This window comes from Fukomys damarensis, unplaced genomic scaffold (assembly GCF_012274545.1).
Source record: "Fukomys damarensis isolate Sample0158 unplaced genomic scaffold, DMR_v1.0_HiC HiC_scaffold_11, whole genome shotgun sequence".
Taxonomy (NCBI): domain Eukaryota; kingdom Metazoa; phylum Chordata; class Mammalia; order Rodentia; family Bathyergidae; genus Fukomys; species Fukomys damarensis.
The window spans coordinates 13,013,553-13,026,360 of record NW_022900923.1 but is presented as its reverse complement, the minus strand read 5'-3'; the positions used below and the strand labels follow the sequence as shown (position 1 = coordinate 13,026,360).

Here is a 12,808-nt window from a genome sequence, read left to right as displayed (position 1 = left end):
AGAATGAAAAGACGGGCTGAGAGGATGTAGGGCATGTACAAGGCGTGTTTGATATGTTGCCTCTCACAGAACACTGCCTCGGGTCATTCTCTTTGCTTAAAACTTCTGGCTCATTTATATATCTCTCTAACTCTCTTCTGGACACAATCTCAACAAGGAGTCTTTCTTCATTTGGAAAGATTACCCAACAACATTCTTATTTTCTCATATCACTGTCCATCCAGCCCCACTCCCCCACTACAGGGCCTTCGCACAGAGCTACATCTCTAGCCCTTTAAAAAAATGAAATTTATTATGAAATGGTGATGATGAGACAGGGTCTCATTAAGTTGCCCAAGTTGGGTTCAGATTTTAAATCTGCCTGCCTCAGCCTCCCAGAGTGCTAGAATTATAGGCATATACCAACACCTCTGACTTCATCCAGTTCCCTGTACTTTCCTTCTTGAATTATCAGCTAGTGACTCACTCATTACTCAGGTTGTCTCTCACAGCTCTTTACTCTTCTTGGTCATAAATTACACACTGATGAAAAAGGTTTTTTAGCTCACGTTCCCCGAGGCACAGATTCCACAACAGACATTTGTGTGTGGGAAGTTTATTAGAGAATATCTTCGAATGAGCCCCGACAGTGGGAAAAGAAGGAAATAGGACTGGATAGAGGGAGGAGCTGAGTTGGCAAGCAGATGTTAAAAAAAAAAAAAGCAAGGCAGCAGCATAAGAGGAGCGAGATAGCCTGTCTTGTCCTTGACACCTTGACGCAAAAGGGCTGGGTCTTTACATTTGCATCCATTAGTCAATGGTTGGGAACTGGTCCCAAGGAGGGTATGTCCTTGGGTGCGTGACTGAGAGCACTTCCAGGAGAATGACTCAACCTACAGCCCAGAAGAACAGCACTCCCAACAGCTGGGGAAATGGCATCTCAGTTCTGGAGGGAAGATCAGGGCAGTGCTTCTCAGTATTAACTGCAGTCCATCCTTTTTTTGCTGCTTGGATTATTTTCTTTGTAAATTGGGTTCTGCAAACAATTCTTCTGGGATTCTAATTTTTTTTTTTTTCAGGGAAACTTAACAGAAAGGTTGGCAAGAAAAACCATAGCATTTGTCACTGCAGCAATGGATCCTGAGGCCTCTATTGAATTTTTTCTCTTCTCTAAACTCATTACAGATTCCCCTCACCCTTGCCTAACATCTCTGCTGGACTCAGGGATTTACCTGATAGGATGATCTACACCCTCAACTCTTGATGGGTCTGAGACCCTGGTTACCACATACTCTTCAGGGAAAGAGACTACAAGGAGACTTCCCTGGTGATGACCTGGATGTAAAACATTCTTTTTCCTGGTGTCATTTTATATGAGCAATCCACCTCCTCCTAGTGATCCAAGTCAGTTACCCCTGCTGAGTCCAATACGACACAGCCCCAGAACGATGACTTCTTTTCTTCTCTTGTCTCTTGCAACAAGAAGCCTGAAGTAATTGTGTAGCAACTATGGCTTTAACGTTTGATGGGATGAGTACTGTGTTCCTTAGTGGGAGTGGTTTCCCTTTAGAATATAAGACCTTTAATCTCACAGAGTTCATAGTTGCAAGGACAGAAAGCAGAAGTTCCTGATAGTCACTGATTGTGATGATAAGCACAGTCACCTCTACTTCTGCATTGTTTCCTAGATGTCCCCAAGTACTCTTCTTACTAAGGACACAGTACCACACAGCCATGTCTAACCTAGGCTGTGTCCTGCCACCTGAAGGATGAGGTTCCCTCATCTCACATTATTATCTCCAAACCTGAGCCACAGCAGACCCTTCAAAGGCCATTCCGTCCTGTTAGGAGGCTGGCAGGGATGGGCTGTATAGTAGTTGATACAGTCAGTTCATCTCATAGTCATGTATCCACTTTCACTCTCCTTTGTAGTAATGGGTACACAGGGCTGATTTGTTTTGATGACAAGTTAGGCATTTGGCAGTTGCAGTAGATACATCAGCTTTGCAAACTGGGAGTCCACGCTGTTAGCCTGTGTACAGTATATGTTTCCTGTCACCATAGCTACTCTGCTCATATGCCCACTGTGCCAACACTAGGGGTGACTCACACGGGGGCTGGCTGTTACCTACCAGTGAAGCCACTGTGTCTACTTTGTTTTTCCGTGCCTCTCGCATGGTAGGTATTCTCAGACTAGCATCAGAAAGAAATTTAAAAACCTTCACACTTCAGGTCATGGCTGTCAACATCCTCTTCTCCAAATGTCTTTGTCTTCTAATCTTTCTGACCATCCCAGCTAATCTACAACAGTACTGGGCTATGTGCACTGTCCAAAAATCTGCCAATTGGTAGGACTTCCTTTGCAACCTGTCGTCTAAGATCTCCCACCACAAGACAAAATGCAATCTTCTGGAGCTCTCCTCTCATAATTAAGCCCTAGGTCTGATCCTCAGCACTTTTTGTGTTCCAGCTATAAGGTAATAGTTTCTTGAGGGCATGGTATAATTCCAGCACTTTGGGAGGCAATACCAGGAGAATCACAAATTCAAATCCAATCAGGGCAATTTATCCATTTAACGAGTATCTTACTCACCTTCCTTGCTACTGAGACACAATACTTAGTCACTTTCCTTGTCACGGAGACACAATACCCAGCCGCTGCAACTCCAAGGAGAAGTTTATTTTGGCTCGTGCTTCTGCCCATAGTTGGCTGGCTGCAAGCCAAGATGGCAGGGAAGGAGGGCATGATGGAGAGCTGCTGACAGCATGGCGGACAAAAAGCAGAGAGAGTTAAGAACAAGCCAGAAAGGAAGCTACAGTTCAGTCACTTTCCAAAGGTCCCACCTATAATTGCATAAGGATTCAGGGGGATATCTAGATGCAATATGCTGGCCCCCAAATGACTCATGAACAAAAGACTCATGCAAATTGCATTTAGACCATGTGTGAGAGTTGCCAAAGTCCTAAAAGTTTCGGCATTGCTGAAAAGTCCAAGTCCAAAATCTCTGAGATTTAAGGCAAACTCTTAGCTGTGAGTCCCTGTAAAAATCAAAAGCTAAGCATGCTGACATGTAAGTACAAGGTAAACATTCCCATTTCAAAAGTGAGGAATGGTCTATAGCCATATCACCCTGAATGTGCCAGATCTCGTCTCATCAAAAGTAAAGAATGACTAGAAAGCAATGAGACCAAAGCAAGATTGAGACCCACCAGGGTAAACATTAAATCCTAACTAGTATCTCGGGCAAGCAATAGGGAAATGTGAATTCCAAATGATCTGGGCAGCCCTTCCCCTGTGGCACTGCCAGTGGCTGTAGCTCCTTGGCCCTTCTCTTGGACTAGCTTTGGTCACACCTTGTGGCTTTCTTCAGATGTTCCACATTCTGGAAACCTCTAACTTCTTGGAGTCTCCACTGCACTCTTGGCTTCATTCTCACAACTTCAACAACTGCCATGAATTCCCAGGTTTTCTTCTGAAATCTAGGTAGGAGCCTCTCTTACCCAACTCTTGCATTCTGCATGCCTGTAAAACCAGCACCATGTGGATGATACCAAGGTTGACTGCTGGCTAGTCTTTTCAGCAGCCAAGCTCTCTCTGCTCCAATGTAAGAGGCCCCCGACTTTACAGGAGCTTCCTTTCTGGTGAAACTCAAAACTTTTAAAATCACTCATCTTGCTCTTTGCACTTAGTGCTCAATGTAGAGCTGGCAAAAAGCCCCCTGGTGTATCCGTGCCACTGTTTGAACATTTGGCTGCCTTGAAATTTCCTCCACCACTTTAATTAGTCCATTGCCCTTAATCTTACTATTCTAAAAGTATCAGGACATGATCAAAATGTAGAAAAATTTTCTGCCAGAACTTAACACATGGTCTTGAGTCAAAGTGCCAGTGTCCTTATTCCTAAGTGACCCTGGTCTTTACCACCTGCATTTCTATTGGCATTCTGATCTCCTGAGCTCCAACCAGAATCTTCCAGCATTCTAGAGCAGCTTAAGTCAGCATCTCCAAACCTTTCCAAACTGCTCCCTCAAACCAGTTCCAAAGATTTCTGAACTACATGGTCAGGTCACATCAGAGCAATGACCCCCAACATCTCTAGTACCAAAATCTGTCTTAGTCTCTTTGCTTGTCACCTAAACACAATACCCACAAGTTAAAGGAGAAAAGGTTTATTTTGGCTCACATGTCAGTCCATAGTTGGCTGGCTCAAAGGCGGGACACCATGGCAGAGGAGCATGATGGTGAGGAGCCACTCAGAGTGTGGTGAACAGAAAGCAGAGTGAATCAAGGAAGGAACTGAGAAGAGAGATATAACCATCCAGCTCACACACACAGTAGACAGCCTTTTCCAACCAAGCCCTGCCTCCTAACAGGAAGTCAGCTGTGATGCCCCCATAAATCTAATCACCTTTCAAACGTCCCATGTATGATCACATGAGGCTTTATGAGGACATCTAGATATAGCCATAACAGCCAGACCCTATATTAAAATAAGAAATAAAAATAAATAGAGCTAGGTATGCAGCTTAGTATAAAGGCTCTGTGTCCAATCCCCAGAACTACCAAAAACAAATTTCCTTATACGATACCAAGTTCTTTCAGATTTCTGATCTTTAATTAATCACCCTCAGTCATTCAGTATCTCTCTCCAACACATCAAATGTTCATAGCAACACTCATTTATTTCCATAGTTCTTTATAATTACCACCTCTCCTGACTTAACAAATGTGCCTTTATTATTTCCACCAGTAGCCAAGCTCACTTAACAACCAGTCAGAGTTTGAACAATCACACGGCTACAACATGCTGAGCATTGATCACCTTCATCTACCACCAGTGATGGTGTCTTCATTGCCTGTGACCTGTAGGTCATTCTGGTGTGAAACCCACTTGAGAGTTAGCACCCTCAGATTATCCCTGGAGCCAACTGTTTTAGGTTAGATTCCCCCAGAAGCAGTCTCTGAGATGAAGACTGCACACAGACAAGGGGTGAGAGGTCATCAGGGCAATACGGACAGCAGACGACAGAAGGAGGACTGAGCAGCTCGAGGAAATGAACTGCACTGAAATTACAGCAAAGGCCTTAGCTGATCCACATAGAGTTCTGGGCATAAGATGCGGACCCTTCAGGGAGACAGTGTGATGCAGGCAGAGTGGTTCTTTTTGTTTAATGGCCTCAGGGGAAATAATTCAAAGGAGAGTATCAGCTACCACCACTCCCACTGGCTGAATCAGTGCCTCAGGCTTGAAAGTGCCTATGGGCACCAGGCTGTGCCATCCACCACATAAGGCAAATTCTTCTTTCTCAGATAAAAAGAACTAATAAGCATAAAAGTTCCTCCCTTATAAGGATAATTTCCTGATAAATTAGGCCTAAAAATATCAGCAATATTAATAACTATATAATTGTGAGTGACCTCATATAATCCTGCGGTTGAAAATGCTAACTATATTTTCCCTCACCCCAAGGATATTCTTTTTATATTTTGTATATCCTTTCCGGTAATAATGGCATAATGGAGAAACAAAATCCTATCCTCTAAACTTCCTATGAACTTTTATTACCACCCATCTATAAAGACAAGACTTAAAATCTGTCCAAGTTTTGACTCAGGCCCTTTTCAAATGTATTCTCCAGCAAAGTAATTCTGCCAGAGTCGAGGACAGGCTCACATTTCCACAGAACTCTTCTCTGAATGAGTGATATTGCTTTTATACCTGTATGCGTTTGCAATTCAGTCTGTCTGCCACAATGTCCTTTCTTACCCCTTTTCTTCCTGCAGAATTCTATTCATTCTTCAGAAACCTCATCTAGTATTCATTCATAGGATTGCCAGATTTAGTAAATAAAAATAAGGATACTCAGGTAACTTTGAATTTCAAATAAACAATGAGTAAAAGTTTAGTATAAGTATTCTGAATAGTCCATGGGAATATTTATTCCTATATATTTGATTTAGTGACTCGACTCATTTTTTAAATATTTTTTGCACATCTACCACACATACCAGAAACTCATGAGTATTGGAAACTATTGCAGTGAATGAAATAACTCCAAATTCCTGCTCTTACTGAATTTACATTCTAGTGGATTGAGAAGGTATGAGGAAAAGAGACTCTGAGAGATGGAGTTGCCATTTGCTGAGTTTGAGAAACCTTCAGGAAAATGATCTGGGTGGTATGCAGTAAGGGCAGATGTGAAAATTAGGAGTTCGGATTCAGAATTCTGTGCATTTTGATTTGCCTACCCAAAGTCTGTGTGCAAATGTTGAGGTAGCAACTAGATGTTAAAGTCTGGAGTTTAAAACAGAGATGACGGCTGGCTGGAGATATAAATTTGGGAGCCATCAGCATGTGGATGTCATTAGCGTACTAAAGCTGTGGGTCTGGATGCAGTCCACAGGGAGTGGGTGTAGATAGAGAAGAGAGAGGCCCAAGGATGACCACTGGGGTCTCTAAGTGTTTAGAGGTTTGGTGAGATAAGTGAAAGGAGAATGAATCATCAGATGGGTAAGAGGAAAGCTAAGAAAAAACATCTCAAACGGCAAAGTGAAAAAAAAAATACTTCAAGAAAGAAGGTGGGGTCATCACATCAAATGTTTCTGACAGGTGCAATTAGATAGAGCCCAAAGTTTGCGTTTAACACCTGGAATAATTGACTCCTTAGTAACGACTACCTCAGGAAGACAGCATAAAAGAAAGTTTGGAATAAGTTCTGTGGAGAATGGGTCAAGCCAGGAGTGGTGGTGTGTGCCTGTGTTCCAGTACTCAGGAGGCTGAAGCGAGAGGATTACTTGAGCCCAGAAGATCAAGACCAGCCTGGGCAATGCATTGAGACCCTGTCTCGGGGTGGGGAGGTGGCAGACACAGAGACACAGAGAGACAGAGGGACACAGAGAGAATATAGAGATAGTAAGCATAGACAGCACTGTCGAGGGCTATAACACAGAAATTATCATAAAAAATGAAGGAGAAAATAATGACATTAGAGACGAGGGGAATAATACCAGGAGCAAAATCCTTGAGTAAAGGATAGAAAAGGAGAAGTCATGCAGAAGTGGAGACATTGGCCTGAAAGAGGAGTGCAGAAAGAGCCACACTCAGGGCCACAGGAGGGAAATGGAATACTGGGTAGAGATGCTGGAAGGTGGACAGAGACCATGTGAGGACAGGCCATGTGGAGTCCTTATGATCAGTCCCATTTCCTTAGGAGGACAATCAAAGGGGGTGTGAAGAAGAGGCAGGATGTTCTGGTAGCTTGGAGAGAGGGAAAAGTGTGAGCAGGACTCAGGAGAGTGGAGGCCGGTACTGTGTGAGGACAGAAGGAGAGCCAGCCAGCTCTTTGGGATCAGTTGTGAATTTACATGAGGATCAAAAGCACAGTTGTGTGTTTTTCTTCAGTCACATTCAGCTATCCAAATGCAGGCAAGGATTAGGCCGAAAATTGAAGAGAAGGAGTGGAATTTTGGTAAGCAAACATGTCAAAGTGAGAAAGAAGCCAGAGAATCTAGTGCGTGGGCAAGGGAATGTTTACAATGACTGCCCAAGAAGTCTAAATTGGGCTCAGAGGGAAATGAGGACATCGGGGGTGAGAGCAACAAACAGGTGGTAGGATCAGTGGGCTGGAGGATCCAGAGGGATTGCTGAGGTACTGGGATCAGGATATAGAAGGGAGGGAGAAAGAATCAGAATGCGACCCTTGAGAATGAGTTTATGGAGGGTTTTCAATATTGGTAATATTAACTCTAGGCTTTGACCGAGAGAGAGTGGCTAAAGTTGAGTAGAGATCCCTGGAAGAAAGAAAATCAAGAAACTGGGAGCCTCAAAACTATGCTTTTCCCAAATTAAAAAGAAAGTATCATCCATCTCTTGTTCAATCAACAATAAGAGAATCACAAAATATATTCAAATACAAGCAATCATACAAAAAACTGAATTCTTCAAAAGCAGTCTGGCAAACTAATAAATAATATCATATACAAAAATCAAGTGCAGAGACTTATAAACTTCATAGCCTTTTATAATTATTATGTCAAAGAAATAGATGATAACATTCCAATGGAGATTTTTTTATATCTATAGTTATAGATTATAATGAAATTAGATTCTGGGACACTGAGTCTGTCATGAGACTTTTGCAAATTGAATTGTCAAAGTATAATCATTTTTTTAACCAGAGAAATTGCTTCCTTGAGCTATGGGTAGCTATGAGCTACCCCATTGAAAAAATGCATTTCTGTCATCAAAATTATTTAGAATGTATAAACTCCAATAGTTGCAAAATTAAGATACACAATTAATAATACTAGGGATATTTTCCCATAGGATACAGACAAATATTTGTCTACTACCATTTTAAGAAACTACTTCTCAAGTTTTAAACTAATATACTTGGATATTCCTTTTAAACTCCAGGCCTAGGTCTTTTCAACAAATTATAGGGCCATGTTTTCTAAATTTAGATCCTATGAAAGGAACTAACATATTTCAGCCATCAGAGGAACACCAGTTACAGGTATCTTGTTTTAGCTCTTAAAGAAAAACACACCAAACAATTTAAGGCTGTTAGAAACATTTATCCATCATTCATCAGTCTTTGATTCTAAAGACAAAAGCCACCCAAAGACCAAGTCACACTGTCCTAATATAGGTTCAAGGCACTCACACTTCCGTGTGTGTATTCCTTCTGACAGGAATATCTACCTGTCATTAAAACCAGAACAAGTGGAGGCATCTATTCAACAGAAATGCATGCACATGTGAATAAAGGGACATTTGCAAATGTGTTCCTTGGAGTGTTGCTGATAACAGCAAAAGTGAAAGAGGTCAGATTCCATTTACCTTTGAGAAAAAATAGAGACTGGGTGGGTTACAAGAAGGGCTCCTAGGGTACTAGCAGTACTTTAGTTTTTTATCTTGGAGCTGGTTACCCACGTGTTGATTTTGGAAAAACATTGAGATGTGACCATTTCTGCATATTTCTGTATATGTTATACTTTCATAGTAAGTTTAGGAAAAAAAAAAAAAAGACCAAGAGATTTTTGTTTCTCTCTCAAAGGAGTTGACTTTGCCAGTTAGTCAAGTGCAAGTCTACTGGGCTTGTGGCACTGTCTCTAGAAGAGTTTAATTGCAAGCAATATTGGCAGAAAATCTTGGGGTTGTTACTTCCCTTGTTTATGGTTTAGCATTTTAGCTAAAAGCAGTAATTGGTTAGAATCAATACAAAAGAAGTTTGAATTTCAGGCCAGAGGGTGCTGGTGTGATTCTGCACTTGTTTGAAAAGATAAATGTTCTCTACAGCTAGGGACAAAGAAAACTAGGACAAGCCCAAGGAGAACCTGATAGAGGAGTGCTTTGCAAATAATTAATGGCTAATTTTAGTCCTTCAGCTTACCTATTTTTTCATTATTCAGTGAAACTGGAGTTCTGAAGTTGTAAAATATGACCTGCCAGAAGAACCACAAATAATATTAAAGACCCAGGGATGCCATTTCATGTAACAGACATTGAAAGCAGGGTGGCATCCCAAGTATGGGTATTTTCCTCTTTCTTCTATTTGTTATTCTTATCATCACTGTTTTTGTGATTCTCTAGAATATTTGATCTTTTTAAAGTTGGGGTCATAAAAATTAACTCCAAGTGTTAATGATTCTAAACACCATGGGCCTATGATTTCTCATCTTTCAATGCTGTACTTTATTTAATATAGCCTTAAGCCCAATAAATTGTTTTCATTATAACACTACATTACTAATTCATCTAGCTTGTGGCTCACTCAGTCATGGGTGCATTTTCTCCTGCATTTATGGCTTTTCAGCCTAATGCCACCTAGAGTCTGTATTTCTGACTCCTAAAGCTTTTAATGTATCTTGGTCTCTGCTGAGTTTAAAAGCAAATTTCATTATTAATGGACACATTTTCTGATATTTGAAAGTCATGTTGCATTTCATTGCTAATATTTAAATAGACTGCATTCTCTGACTTCAAATGAGTGCCTTCTCCAAAGCCACTAAGAGTGAGCCTTTTCTATATCTTCACCTAAATGACTGATAAAGAATAATCCTTAAGGATGTACTCGGGTTGATAAGGAGCCACTGATAATCACTCTTCAGGAATTTTCAACACACCAATTATTACCAGTCTCTCAGCTTCTGGCTTTTAATATCATGTGACACAAATCAAGTACCTTAATTACATTCATATTGGTTACTTCCCTCCCCCCTCCACTGCCTACCACCAGATATCCTGCCCCTTTAGCACAAAAGGAAATAACATTGGTCTGGCATAATCCTCTTTTTACCAAGCCATGCCTTGGCATTACAAATGTAAGGAAATAAAACCATTTTCTCTGTGTCCTGGCCAAAGCACTCTGCAGCAAAGCCAGTGCGGTTTCTGAGCAGCTTTCAGTAAGTGGAACAGAGCACAGGCCGGGTCACCCGATGCCCGGAAACACGCACAGGGTAAGATATTTTTTAGTAAAAGTGGCAAGAATGATTCAAGATCTGAGGTCATGAGAGGCTGAGAACAGCAGATCAGAGGCACGGGCAGCCACACTGCATAAAATCTGACCTTTTTTTTCACAATCCCACTCAGCAGTTTGCAGGCTCACAATGGATTACAGCAGCTGCTGAGGAAAGCTCCCATTTTTTTTTAATCTAAAAAAGAAATGTAGATAATCATCAAGAAAAGACAACTACATGTTCTGTAACAAGAAAACACACATTTCTCTGTGTTAAATTATACCTTAACCATGCTCAGGCAGGCCCCATAGACACTTGATAATTTTTCTACTCTGCTTTAACTTGCCTTGATAATTTACTTTTTGGATAAAATCCCTGCCATTTTCATGGGGCTCCCTGGAGAACTGTTTTCACTCCCCAGGAACATGTCCTTTTCAAGAAACCAGCCTCATTTTTCCTTCTCCAGTTCTGATTTCAACATAATATATACAATGTTTATTCAGGGTCTGATATCTATTCTTCGTGTATTGGGTTTCTTTTCAGCATCAGAATCATTGTTTCAATTGTAAGCAGCTAGAAAGCAACGATTGTGTGTGTGTGTGTGTGTGTGTGTGTGTGTGTGAGAGAGAGAGAGAGAGAGAGAGAGAGAGAGAGAGAGAGATTGATTCTTCTTAATATAAGAATTCCTCGTCCTACAGCAAAAAGAAAATGTATGCCAAAATTCAGCACTAGAAATTAAAGAGAATTAACTCTAATAGTTGCCTGAAGATTCTCAATTTCAGGATTTAGAATTCCCTTTTCATTAAATTCAGTGGATTGGAAATTGCTGTATTAGAGGCGGCAAGTGACAGGAGGTACCAGCTGAGAGAGCTGAAAACTGTCAGGATCCCTATATGCCACACCTGGTCACAACTGTGACCGTCAGACTCTTGCTCAATCAGACACCACTGGCACCAGCACAAGTGCTTGTAGGTGAGCCATTCCTTGTTCCCTCACTTCTGTTCCAATGACCTGACAAATACTTGGGAACAAATGTCCCTAATCCAGAAGGATCCCCCAAATCAGACCCTTCTCCCATTTTTCTTCTGTCCCCACATTTCTTCTCCAAGCCTCAACCCCACTGGCTCAAAACCCTAATATTAAACCTGTTCCTACTGACTCCCCTCTGCTTAACTCTCTGGCCTGAGCTCGCCTCCACTGACTTCCTTTTCATCTTTCTCACACAGAAATCCCAACATGGAATCTTACGTTATAACCAACTTTGCCGGTACAAATCTGTTTTTCATATTGGTCCCCAGGTACAATGTGGGATCTAAATCTATTCAAACACCTACAGCTGATAAGTGCTTGTCCTGGTGGAGGGGAATTATTCACACCACCACCCCCAAAACCCCAATGAACTCCACCATGTCTGCTAATGTATTATCCATGCAGGAATATACTCCTCCACATTCATTCATGTTTATCGGTCTGTCTACCTATCTATATATCTATGCATCTCAGTGTATTGCTTATTAAGAAGCATGTGTTAAATGTTAAATTTCTACCATATGCCAAGCAAGGAAGATATAAAGTAATATTTCTTCCCTGAGAAGCTCACAACCTAGTAATAGAATCAAATGCTTAGAAAACAATGAGAAAAGAGCAGTAAGTACAAAGTGTATTTTGGGAGCTCCAAAAAGAGGTATTTTACCTAGCTTGGAGGGTTAGAAAAGACTTTAGGATGAGACTTATTACTTGGTGTGATGTAAATGGAGAACTAAGATAGTAAGGGAAACCAAATTATACCCCAGAAAATCAACTTATAGCCTCATAAAGGTTCATCAAAAATATGGAAAAGATTTGTATCATGTCCTTGACCAAATATATCTAATCTTTAGCAGGGAACTTCTTGCTGTGAGCACAATTAGATGGTATAAAAATGTTGGTCTGTGGTAGTGGCTGTGTCCTTGGGAGATGTTCTGAGGATCCCAGGTCTACTTTCTTTGCCCTCGCTAGCTATTTTCATAACAGATCTTCAGAGGAACCAATATGCTAGAGGCTCAGCTGTTGCTAAGAGACGATCTCCAAAGTCAGACAAGTTGAACACAAGCTAAGGGAAGGTTTGCATTTCATTTTGCTAGCTGAATTGCATTCAGAATCTTTCGTATCTAAATAACCCTTACAAGGGAACACAAGCTATCCGTATCTGTGTGTAAATAAGCTACAGTTCTGATCTACTTGGGTCTTCTGCCTCCTACAAATGGAAAGAGAAGGAAAAAAACAACTTCCAGTCAAAACAAGATGAACTCATCTGACCCCCCCACACACACAAAAAAAAAATCCAATTAATTTACAGTGGCTCCTCCATTGCCGCTAAGGAAATTCG

The 12,808-nt window shown here is 41.2% G+C and overlaps 1 long non-coding RNA gene across 1 annotated transcript; it reads right to left on the bottom strand.

Annotated features, from left to right (window-relative positions):
- Window positions 1–2,578: 2,578 nt before the first annotated feature.
- LOC104875199 lies at window positions 2,579–10,621 on the bottom strand. Its single transcript, XR_784001.1, has 3 exons — window positions 10,550–10,621; window positions 9,375–9,426; window positions 2,579–2,734 (listed from the first exon to the last, which is right to left on the bottom strand). It is a non-coding gene; the product is annotated as an uncharacterized LOC104875199 (long non-coding RNA).
- Window positions 10,622–12,808: the final 2,187 nt, after the last annotated feature.